Raw genomic sequence first — 11,662 nt, 5'->3', positions numbered from 1 at the left:
TTTTAAGTAGGATATTTAATAAAACAAAAGATTAATAAACCCCTTTAGTATGATTAGGGTCGGGCATGAGTTGGGTTTTGGGTAATCTTATCTGATCTGAAAATATCTAATCTCTATCTGAAACCCGATCCGACTCAAATTTAGGGGTGATTTCACCCTACCCGAATCCAACCCGACCTTTTGATATAAAACTCGAACCCTACCCGAAACAAAAATGTATAAAAATATTATTTTTATTCAATAAAAATAAGGATCCAATTGAAAAAATAATATACAGAGGATTATTATTGTAATTGTCCTTAAATATAAGGTAAATTTAAATTATTTTTTGGGTCTGTATTTTTTGCCCAAAATCGAGCTAGAGCCCAATTTTTTTAAAATTCGACTCATTCAGATCAGGTTAGAACTTGTCGAGTTCGGGTTCTGTGCCCATCCCTAAGCAAGATGGTATAAATTAAACACCGATGGTGTTCGGAAGCCGAACTCAGGCATTTGATTTTATGTTTAAATTATATACTTTTTGTTGCAGTTAATAGATTTTATGAATTCTTCTAACTTCAGTTGCAAAATCTAAATATCTTTAAGTTGGAACATCCATTCCAATTGGGATCGAAAGAAAGAAACAAGTGTCTTTTCCTATAAATATAATATAAAAAGTTGAAGATACCTACGTTATACACTAAAATGCTTCAAATCCATAATTTAATTGAGATTTGAGAATCATTTGTTTTTCCACCAGAAGTTCAGTTCTTTGGTACTGGTATACTTCTTAGCCCTCCATCTTTCTGATGAGGAACAACAGTATTAGAGAATCTCCTAGACTTGTTGATCTTCATCTTAACGCCGGGAACCTTGCGTGCCAACGACTGCCATATCATCTGAACCGCGTCCCCGTTTTTCACAGGATAATGGTACTCGAACAACGGCTCAACTTCTTTCAGCTTCTCCCACATTTGAGTCCAGTCTTTCTTGCTTATGCTCCTAATGAGTTCTATAAGGTATTTTTCTTTGACCGCGTCCGAAGTATGGACGAAAACGCAGAATTCCGAGTAGTCGAGAACGTCTTCGTAGGGGAGCTCGATGTCGTTGCTGATAATAAGAGGAACACAATGGCTGGGAATGGCGTGGAAAAGGCGGTTCGACGACGGAGTATCCCCTGATATGTTTAGGCAAAACTTGGATGAGTGCATTCCTTCGCTAGCTTTGTTGACTCCATCGTTTTTTAGACTTCGGAACGAGAAATGTACATCTTTTTCATCTTTTAGAAGTTAAAATAATTCTTGTCGAGCAAATTCACCCTACAAAAACCAACCCAGTGTTAATAATATTGACCGTAAAATCACACTGTTGGCATTACTAAAAAATAAATAAATAAATAAATAATTCAAATCAACTGAAATTATGTCCCGGTAAAAATTACTGTCTTAGAAACGAATTCGTCCCGATGTGTGTAACTACTCCAATAGAGTTATTGTCCCCCAAGGTTAGCACTATATCTCCAAATTCCGTATACCCAGAATCGGAGTGGACTGTTGGTGGTACTGCTCCTCTGATCGTCGGAAAGACTCAGAACTTAGAAAACTTTGAGAGAATTGAGAAATGTTTAAGTGAATTGTGGATAAGTTGAGAGTGAAATGAACTCTCTATTTATATATGCTTCCATGGTAAAAACATCCAAGAAAAATCAGAATTAAAATTCTGATTTAATTTCAGAAATTTAAACATTTGTAACTCCTGATATTAATCATATGAAATTGTTGAAATAAAACAACGAACATGGCCCTCAACACGTCCAGATTCATTTTGTAAAATCCAGCCTATTTGTAACTCCAAAAATAAATTTCAGTAACTCTCGTAACTGACTCATTAACAGCTTGTTCCTTATCTTGAACAAGGTTGTGAAATATCCCAGGTTCATCTAAACGTTTCTCTGATTAATATTAAAAACTGACCATTTGAATTATTATTTCAAAAATCAATACATACAATCATTTAATCAGTTGTTATCCTCTAAAATTATATGATTAAAATAGACCTCTTGAGCACCCTATAAATTTCAGAAGAAATGTTTCTTCATAATCCTTTCTTTTGTTTTGTGAAATTTCCTTATGAATTTTTTGAAAAAGATAAAATCTGTACAGTCGTGTCATAGACACATATTGCCACAAGCCTTAAAAACAAGCTAAGTCGGCAGTGCACTAGAAGCCCTCTTATTCTCTATCAACGAATAAAAGAGTGGAGAATATAAACCTTAAATATCTAATCCTAATATATTTACTCACTCAATGTGGGATTGAACATTACTATCACCCAGTTATATCTCTCGAATGGGAGACAAACAGAAAAACATCACACAATGGACTAAGATGGGGACACTTACATCTTTCCTGTAAATGGGTCCTTGGAAGAACAGAAATGTTTTCCGGCTATCGAAATCGGAAGTATCATTGTTGTAGCTTTAGACCATATATCGGTAAGGCGCGATCACGTCTTTATCGACATTCACAACGTTCAACGGATACCTACCGAAATCTGCAAGTATGAAAATTGCAGGCCAAAGTTGCATCCTAGCATCTATCATACTATTCGGACGGTGAGCCAAAATAACATGGTTTCTTCCACCTGACATCTTCCATTCCTTTTGAGCGGTCAGCCACTTCACTAACTTGGCCTGCAATACTTTGTTCCGACTCTTCGTCTGGTGCGGATTCACCTTCGAAAACCGATTGTAGTTCAACGACGAAAAAAGGGTACAAATATAAGATCAGCTTGGCAGGAATTCTGCACTCTGATTACAACTCTGTTGTATGGATTGTCGGAAATTTCTGATGCCAAGGTCCAGTGTGAGCCAATACTCTATACTATGTTGCAAATTCAATCCGCCGGGATAAGGCGGGATTTCGGTCCGAATATCGGGCCAAACACATCACCTTGGGGCTTCCAATTCAAGAGGCCGAAATGAAACTCCGGGTCTAAATCATACATGAAAATCTTGAGCGGTTCTTTAACAATGCCATTGCAAGTCAATGCCCCATCTTTATCTTGGAACCCTTGTTCTGTCTTTGGAAGTTCTTCTTCTCTTCCTCCTCCTCCATCCCGTTGTTTCTCGTTGTTCACGAGAATTGTTCGACTTAATCCGTTCGAAGATTGAAAGACAGTAGGAAGCTTCGGGGTCGGCAACGATTTAGGATTGAATGATCGAGGAGGACGGCCTGTGGAACGCAACAGAAACAACCAGGACAATACAAACAACATTATGATCATCAAAAACAAGCCGAAGAAAGATTTTCTTGCCATGGAAGAGCTCTGCTTCTCAGCCATGGTAATGTATAATTACAGTAAACCAAGAACTAAAAGAGATTGGAATTACTCAAACCATTAAGACACTTTGTTTCGAAACAAGAACACAACCAATGTAGAAAACAAAGCAACCCCAGAGTGAAAAAAAAACACCAATCCTTCTCTGAATTGTTGTGGGGTGGATTGATGATCAAGAAAAATTAAGAAACGATATCCAAAAAAGAAAAAAAATTGAAAAAGGTTAACCGTAAGTAATCGTAACGATATACAAAGAACATTCTAATAATATATTTTGATTTAATTTACATAAACTTACACGTTACAAACAATGTTAAATGTATTAATAGTTTGAATTATTATTTTTATTTAACGTTTTGACTAAATATTGAAACACGTTTAAAAAAATATTTCTATGATATGAGAGAAATAATTAAAATGTGAAAATATAATAAATAATAATACTTCTATGATATGAGTATACAATTATTTTAAGTTTAATAGATTAAAATTTATATAAATACAAAATATTTTAAAGACGCTACTATTAAAATTAATATCCACCAAAGTCAGGTGTACGATCCGGGTCAGTCCAGATTAGTTAAGACGAAGCCTTAGAACTGTAGGGAAACAAAAAAAAAAGATATTCAACAATAATTGGATCAAATACCAACCCTAAATTATTAATTATAAATTAATTAAAAATCTAAAGTTAAATTAATTAAAACAAAATATTAATTACATTATTTTCATAATCTTTTCTAACAATAATTGGATTAAATACCAACCCTAAATTATTGTTAAAAAATTCTGAAAAATAATGTAATTAATATTTTATTTTAATCGTTGAATCCTTTAAAATTTTAAAATTTTATAAATTAAATTAATGGTATTCAACCGTACTCATTATTATTAATATTCAATTGTGCTCATTCAACGTGGCAAACTCATCCTATTTGATATCACATATAAATAGCAATGGGCATAGGTCGGGTTTTTGTTCCACCCGAGACCCGACCTGATCTAACCAAAACAAGTTTTCACCTGACCCGAACCCGACCCGATATATAACTTAAAAACTCGACCTGACCTCGAATTTTTTTTAAAAAACTCAACTCGAACCGTCTGGTTCGGGTCCCATGCCCACCCCTACATATAATGAACGAATTGTCAAGAAAACATACTGCTTTAGGTGGTCAAGTACACTAACTGTTTTCTTACAAAAGTGGGTGTGAATTTTTCATGGTACATCTAAAGATGACAACTTAACCCGAATTATACTGGTTTTTATCCGACCCGGCCTGATAAGGTTGAATTTAAAAAAAATACTTTTGAGTTGGGTTCGGGTGGAGGGTAAAAAACTTCAACCCAACCCGATCCGAGGATAATATTATAATTTCCTTAAAATTTATCATTTTTAATTAAATCCTTATTTTATATTGGGTCGGGTCAGATTTACACTATAAAAATTCGGGTCAGGTCGGATTCCGGTGGAACGTATATATTATTCAAGTTAGATCGTTCGGATGGAGGATATAGATTTTCAGATCAGATCATATTGACCAAAAACTCGACTCGAACCCGACCCGTTACCATCTCTAAAAGCATCAAATAGATGAGTTCATGAGTTGGTCAGATTCAAATTATATGGCTTTAAAGATCCAAGTAGAGACCAGAGATTGATTCATTATTACAATTTGAAAAAAATATTAAAATGTGTTAAAAATGTGATATGGAAAAAAATATGAATATGACATGAACATTTGAAAATTTTAAAATTTATATAAAATAAAATCTTTACATATTAAAATTTATATAAAATAAAATCTTTACATATAAAGGAGGAGCTTTCAAAATTCCATGGTTATTGTGGTAGGTTGAGTACACCAATCGTATGCTTAAATAATTAGATGTGAAATTTTATGTTAATAAAACATGACGTAGAGTCATCGCCATGGCTTCAAAACCATTTTAACTATTAGGTTATTCACGTTGTAGGTCCCCACATTATGAATTAAATTCTAAATTGATCTTTAAATTTGAAAATAATATAATTATAGACACTAAATTTCATTTGGATTCAAAACACGCTTTTAAACGTAATGAATGTTCTTGACTTAGTTTTTAAAGACTTTGATCCGTTAATTCAATCTTCATAGATAAGGGTGAATATTTGATCTAGTCAAATGGAAAAAGATTGAGTTAGTCTAGTTTACAAGTATCATTGCAACACCTCAGATCGATACGGATGACCCAGTCTGATATGAGGTGTCACATTAGGGTCATCAGAGCGACCCACAATCAAAATCCAATAAATATTAAAATTTTTGTTAAACCATTTCAAACCGTAAAACAATTTATAAAAAAACATAATTTTAGAAAATCATTCATATATCAAAATCCAAGAAATATTAAAATTTTTGTTAAACCATTTCAAATCGCAAAACAATTTATAAATAAAAACATAATTTTAGAAAATCATTAATATATTAAAATAGAATTCAATAATGACATATATCAAAACAAATTACAGGCTCAATATGAAAATAAATATGACCTACATGCCCCCTAATTACACTTGTATCGTACTCTGCAAGCAACGTCGAAAGAACTCCCATTACTAATGTCGATACCGCACAAGATCAACTCCTTTTAATTGAAACGGTGAGTAATAGAATGAGCTTTGAGATAACTTAGTAATACATAATTATCAGATGATGTTAAAAGACAAGTAGATATATTATAAAGCATAAAACTTCTTGTTAATCCAGGCATATACATGTTCTAGTGGTGAGTTGAGGTTCATCAATTAAATCTTTAGGTAACATTTAGAAAACCTATAGTTCAAAGAAAGCTTTAAGAGGGATAGATTCAGCAGATTGAAAACGGGTGTCTATTGTGTTCCCACGAAACCAAAAATAAATGTACATAAAGTTTAGAAACAATAGTAGTAGTCTAATCCATGAAAATATATTTTACAATCTCTATAATACCCTCCACTCGAACACCGATATGCAGTTCCCTAAAACTGCATCCATAAGGACTTACCCAAGGCCCATTGGGCGTAGGAGATAACCTAAGTGAGCACTTTGGGTCCATAAAGACTTACCTTAGCCGAAGATTAGGAGCCACCTGAGGAGTGTACCTCAAGTCCATAAGGGCTTACCCTAAGTACATAGAAAAAGAGCCATCCTAAGAGAGTGCCTTAGGATCCATAAGGTCTTACCATAGGCCCACTGGGCCTAGATCCTACTCAAGGGTTACCTTAGGTCCAGAACTCCATGTCACATCCTGAATAACACCTTAGTAATATAGTTTCAGTTGATATACAATAGTATCAGATATGCTTATATTTCTCAATAAAATCGGTAATCAGAGGACATATATCAAGCAAACATATTCTGAAGATCAATAAATCAATGATTAAAATTTCCATCAGATAATTCTTTCATAAATCATAACAGATAAAATAGTCATGCTTTAGAGCATATAAAATAGTCATATATAAACAAGGAGCATACTACATGTAACCTTCTCAGACTGATGCGAGTGACCCAATCCGATCCAAAGTGTCAAATTAAGGCCACCGAAGCAACCCACAATGAAAATCCAAGAAAAATAAATTTTTATTATACCATTTCAAACGGAAAAACAATTTATAAATATAAATACAATTTCAGAAAATCAATCATATAATAAAATAGAATTCAGTGAAGTAAAATGTTGACATAAGTTACAGACTCGATATATAAAAACAAATGTGACCTACATGCCCCCTAATTACACTTGTACCATACTCTGAAAACAACGCTGAAGGAAGTTCCATATTGATGTCGATAACTGCACAAGATCACTCTTTAACCTGAAATGGTAAATAATAAAGTGAGCTTTGGGAAGCTCAATAATAAAGAACTACCAGATGATGCTGAAGGACATGCAAATAAATGAAAAAACATAAAAATTTCTTATCGATCCAGTCATATACAAGTTCCAGTAATGAGTTGAGGTTAAACTAATATTTTTCAGGTAATAGATAGGAAGCTTACAGTTTAGAGGAAACGTTCATATGAACATATATAGGAGATTAAAAATGGGTGTCTAATGTGTTATCTCGAAACCAGAAATCAATATAAACATAGTTTAAAAACAGTAGTAGTATTTTATTTTAGTAAAATAGATTTTTAAAATCACTGCAATACCCTCCACTCGAACATCGATATGCAGCTCCTCATAACTACATCCATAATAACTTACCCTAGGCCAATTGGGCATAGGAGCCAACCTAAGGGAATACCTTGGGTCTTAGAGCCTACCCAAGGAATACCTTGAGGCCTTAGAGCTTGCCCAATGGAGTATCTTGGGGCCTGAGAACCTACCCAAGGGAATATTTCGGGGCTTAAGTGTCTACCCAAGGGTCACCTTAGGTTCATAAGGAACTACCAGCTTGATCAAAGCTAAAGCTCCATACTCTAAAATCCTACCCATACAATATCCAAAGGAAATTAGATTGAGCAGTAAACTATAATATCATAATTTTGATCTAGTAGAATATCGTAAAAATGACAATGTTGTTATTTAAATCACATAACTACCCTCCACTCGTGCACCAAAAACACAGTCCCCAAAATTGCATTCATAAGTACTTACATTATACTCGTTGGGTATAAGATCCAACCTAATAAAGTGCCTTGGGGCCTTAAAGCCTACCCAAGGGAGTGTCTTGGGGCCTAAGAGCCTACCCAAGGGTCAATATCAGTATATTAGGATTTACCAGCTTAGTCAGAGTTGAACCTGAAAACTCCATAATCCTACTTAGATAGTATCCCAGTAAAAAGTTTCATATAGTAACCAGTAGTTCAATAATCCATAGATAATGTATATGTATATTTTCTCGTAAATCATATAACCAGATATCATATATCAGACATCCATAGTCTATAAATGGTATCTAATAAATCAATATCTCAATTAGTAAAAATAACCGTAAATCTCCCAAATATCAAAACATAATTTCAATACAAATAAAGCGGTCATATAGCACGCAAAGAACACACTAGAGGATTCAGACCTTTTTTTAGAGGTACTTGGTAGCTATTAGAAAGAGAAAATGTAGAACTTTTGTAGATTGACAGATTTTAGATCGAGGTCCTTGTGGAAAGGGTTCAATACTTAACAATCTAATCAGACATTAAAGAATAGATGTTTCATGACTATTTAGGATTTCAAGTGCATCAGAAAGATATTCAAAAACCTTACATCAGAATCATTTGAGATTAAGATATAACTGGAAGTAGTTAGGATTCATATATATATCAGGAGGGATTCTACTACTCAATATATCATGGGTATATTTGACACTTTGATTCATGAAGAATTCTTAGTATTCAGAATTTATACCAAATTATTAGGAGCTCGAGTCAAGTCAAACCAAATAAATCACAATATTATGATACCTGTCAGCCATTCGGACCGAGATACTTCACAATTATTCACTTCTTAATATTAAATGCACTAGTTAAATGGATTTTTTTAAATAAAAAATAAAAATGTCTTCAGAAGATGAAGAGGTATTCCTATGGTGTTTAATTTATTTTTATATTGCAAGTGTATCCAAAATGTCCTATGACTTAGGTCTTGTTCTATAACCTTAGGGGTAGTACATCATTTAGGTTTATCAGTGTTTTTAGAGTCTATCCAGAAGCATTCACTTAATCCAATTCTTAAGGGTATTTATGTCATTTTAATACTAGAGAAAAATTTAGTCCTTTCACAACTCGAGGGTATTTTGGTCATTCTATTCGATCCAAGCATATGCATTATTCTTGGTAATTTGGTCTTCAGATATGTGTTCCAAAAAAATCAATAATTATAAGTATCTTACCTTCTCAAATTTTAGAAATCGATTATCAAAATTTTTCAATCAAATCACAAATTTAATCTATGAATTTGTTGTTATATCAGGACAATAATGAATTCTTAAGTCATTTTTTCTATCAGGGGAGATCCAGGTTTCTTTTTCATCTCAATGGTATTTCAGTCGTTTCATTCACTTTTGACATTTTTATTACTTCCGAGAAATTAGTTTCCAAGTGTTTATTCAAGAATTGGAATTCTAAGTCATATGTCACCTCAGAGGTTAAAATCGAATATCAGAGTTTTATAAACAAATCAGGCATTTAACAAGTGCATCAGTAGTTTAATTTGGATCAATTATGTCTATCCAAGGTTATTTTCCACTTTTAAGGGCAATCCTGGTCTTTTCACAACACAAGAATATTTTCATAATTTTACCCCTTAAGGTATTTTCGTAATCTCTTTCCAAGTATTTATGACATTTAAACTTTAATGAAATTAATCAGAATTTAATGATCCTGAAGTTAATTCCTTTATTACTTAATCAAGAACCAGAAAATTATTTTTTATCAATTTTCCAATTTTTTTGAACATTCAATCGGGTCTTAACCAGTTACTACTTTTTATTACATTCAGATCAAGTCCGTTCATAATCCAATATGCCTAATTGATTAATCATAATCATAAATGCATTATTAATACCAACGTGTTCTATAAAACATGCAAAAAGGTAGTAAAATATTATCTCAATTTACAAGTCACATCAATCGACCATTTAAATTCTAATCGTTTGGCCTTGAACTTTAATTCGACTTCCCAAAATATAGAAAAAAAATTACAACAAAAACGAATCTTAAACATGAAAACTTGAGAATCAAAAGATAAAATGTTGAAGATAACTTATGGCGTTTGAATTTGGTGAAACATACTTCAGATTTGAACTCAGGACATCAAAAAAAAAATATGATTATTTTAAAATTTTGGCTTTTTAGTTAAAGTCAACGATCAACGATCTAACCTGTCTGAGTTGACTCAATGAGTCGATTCGAGTTTAACTTGTTTTGATCTAATCAGACAAGTTCAGTCTAGTCCGATCCAACAAGACTTATTCCAAAAACTTCCTTGCCAGCCGAGAAGCCCCACGAGCATAGGCGACGCATAGAGGAACGTGCGTTGACAAATTTATCGGCCACAGTTGTTCGGTTATTCGTCGAACACTACATCACCAATAACAACTTAAAATCAAGTCAAAAAGCACCAAATCTACGAGAATTAACTAGTAAAAGGTGATTGGATGCTTACCCAAAGACAGACGGTGAAGGGACGATGTTGAAGCGATGATTCCAGTTGGGTTTTGATCGAACATGCTCGAGGATTTCAATGGTTGTGGTGATGTGCCTAACGGACACCAAAATCGATCCCAATCGATGAAAATCAACGGGGATATTTCTCCGATGAAGATTTCGAGGGCTCTTCACGATAGACGATAGTGGGGCTTGATAAGTGGGTCGATGGGCTATGACCAGAAGAGGGAGGTGCTTCCTTGGGTAAGGGTGGTGAGGTGAGAGACTGTCGGGATCAATGGAAAATCATGCAAAATAGCGACGATATTAGGGTTTTTATCGAGGCTTAATGAGGTTCTTCATAGTGATCTAAGGCGAGTCTTGACAATCGACCATAAGGGTTTTGATCATACGACAGTGATGAACACTTTGGCTAGGGTGACGTCATTCACCAGCGAGCGGACTTGAATGGCGATGTAGAGGTAACAATAAAAAGGTTAGCATGATTTAGGGTTTAATTTAAGGATTTTGATTAATTTGGGGATTTAGAAATCCCATCTGAAAGCTATAAAATAATATTGAAATAGTGCCTAACCTAGTGGCTAAGGCATGGGGTACTATTTCCTAGGGCCCAAGTTCAAACCACGATTACCACACTTTTCTATTTTTTCCTAAGCTGAAAAAAATGATCAAATTCAAGATCAGGGGCCTAAACTACCAATAATTTCAAAAAAAATAACACATTATTTTCAAAAACTCACAATTTAGTCCTTAAATTAATTTGCTTTAATCTCATAATCAAACCTCAAGATTTTTAGGTGTGACACGAGAAGATCCAATTATTTTCAAAGGGATTTGATAGTAACATGGAACTTTTGTAGACTAATCGGATTTTATATAAGAGGTCCCTATCAAAAGGGTTTGATTACTAACAAATTTAATTAAACATTTAGATATTGACGTTCAATATTATTTAGGATTCGAGGGCATCTATAAGGTATTCAAGAAGTTTTACCTCAGAATTATTTATGACTCAGATATAACACGAGTGATTCCATTATCCAGGCTATCAGAGGCATTATGGATATTTTGATTCTTGAAGAATTCTTAGTAACTTAATCCAATAAGGGACAAAAATGATGGTTTACGATATTTAAGATTTGTCAAATTATCAGGATATCGAGTCAAATTGAACTAAATAGATCCCAACACTGTGATACTTGTCAATC

The 11,662-nt window shown here is 33.5% G+C and overlaps 1 pseudogene; it reads right to left on the bottom strand.

Annotated features, from left to right (window-relative positions):
• Positions 1-743: 743 nt before the first annotated feature.
• Positions 744-3,444, bottom strand: LOC120163245 (annotated as a pseudogene).
• Between the last annotated feature and the right edge of the window lie 8,218 nt (positions 3,445-11,662).

Source organism: Hibiscus syriacus, unplaced genomic scaffold, assembly GCF_006381635.1.
Source record: "Hibiscus syriacus cultivar Baekdansim isolate YM2019G1 unplaced genomic scaffold, ASM638163v2 tig00111432_pilon, whole genome shotgun sequence".
Classification (NCBI taxonomy): Eukaryota; Viridiplantae; Streptophyta; class Magnoliopsida; order Malvales; family Malvaceae; genus Hibiscus; species Hibiscus syriacus.
This window is presented reverse-complemented; position numbering and strand designations above follow the sequence as displayed.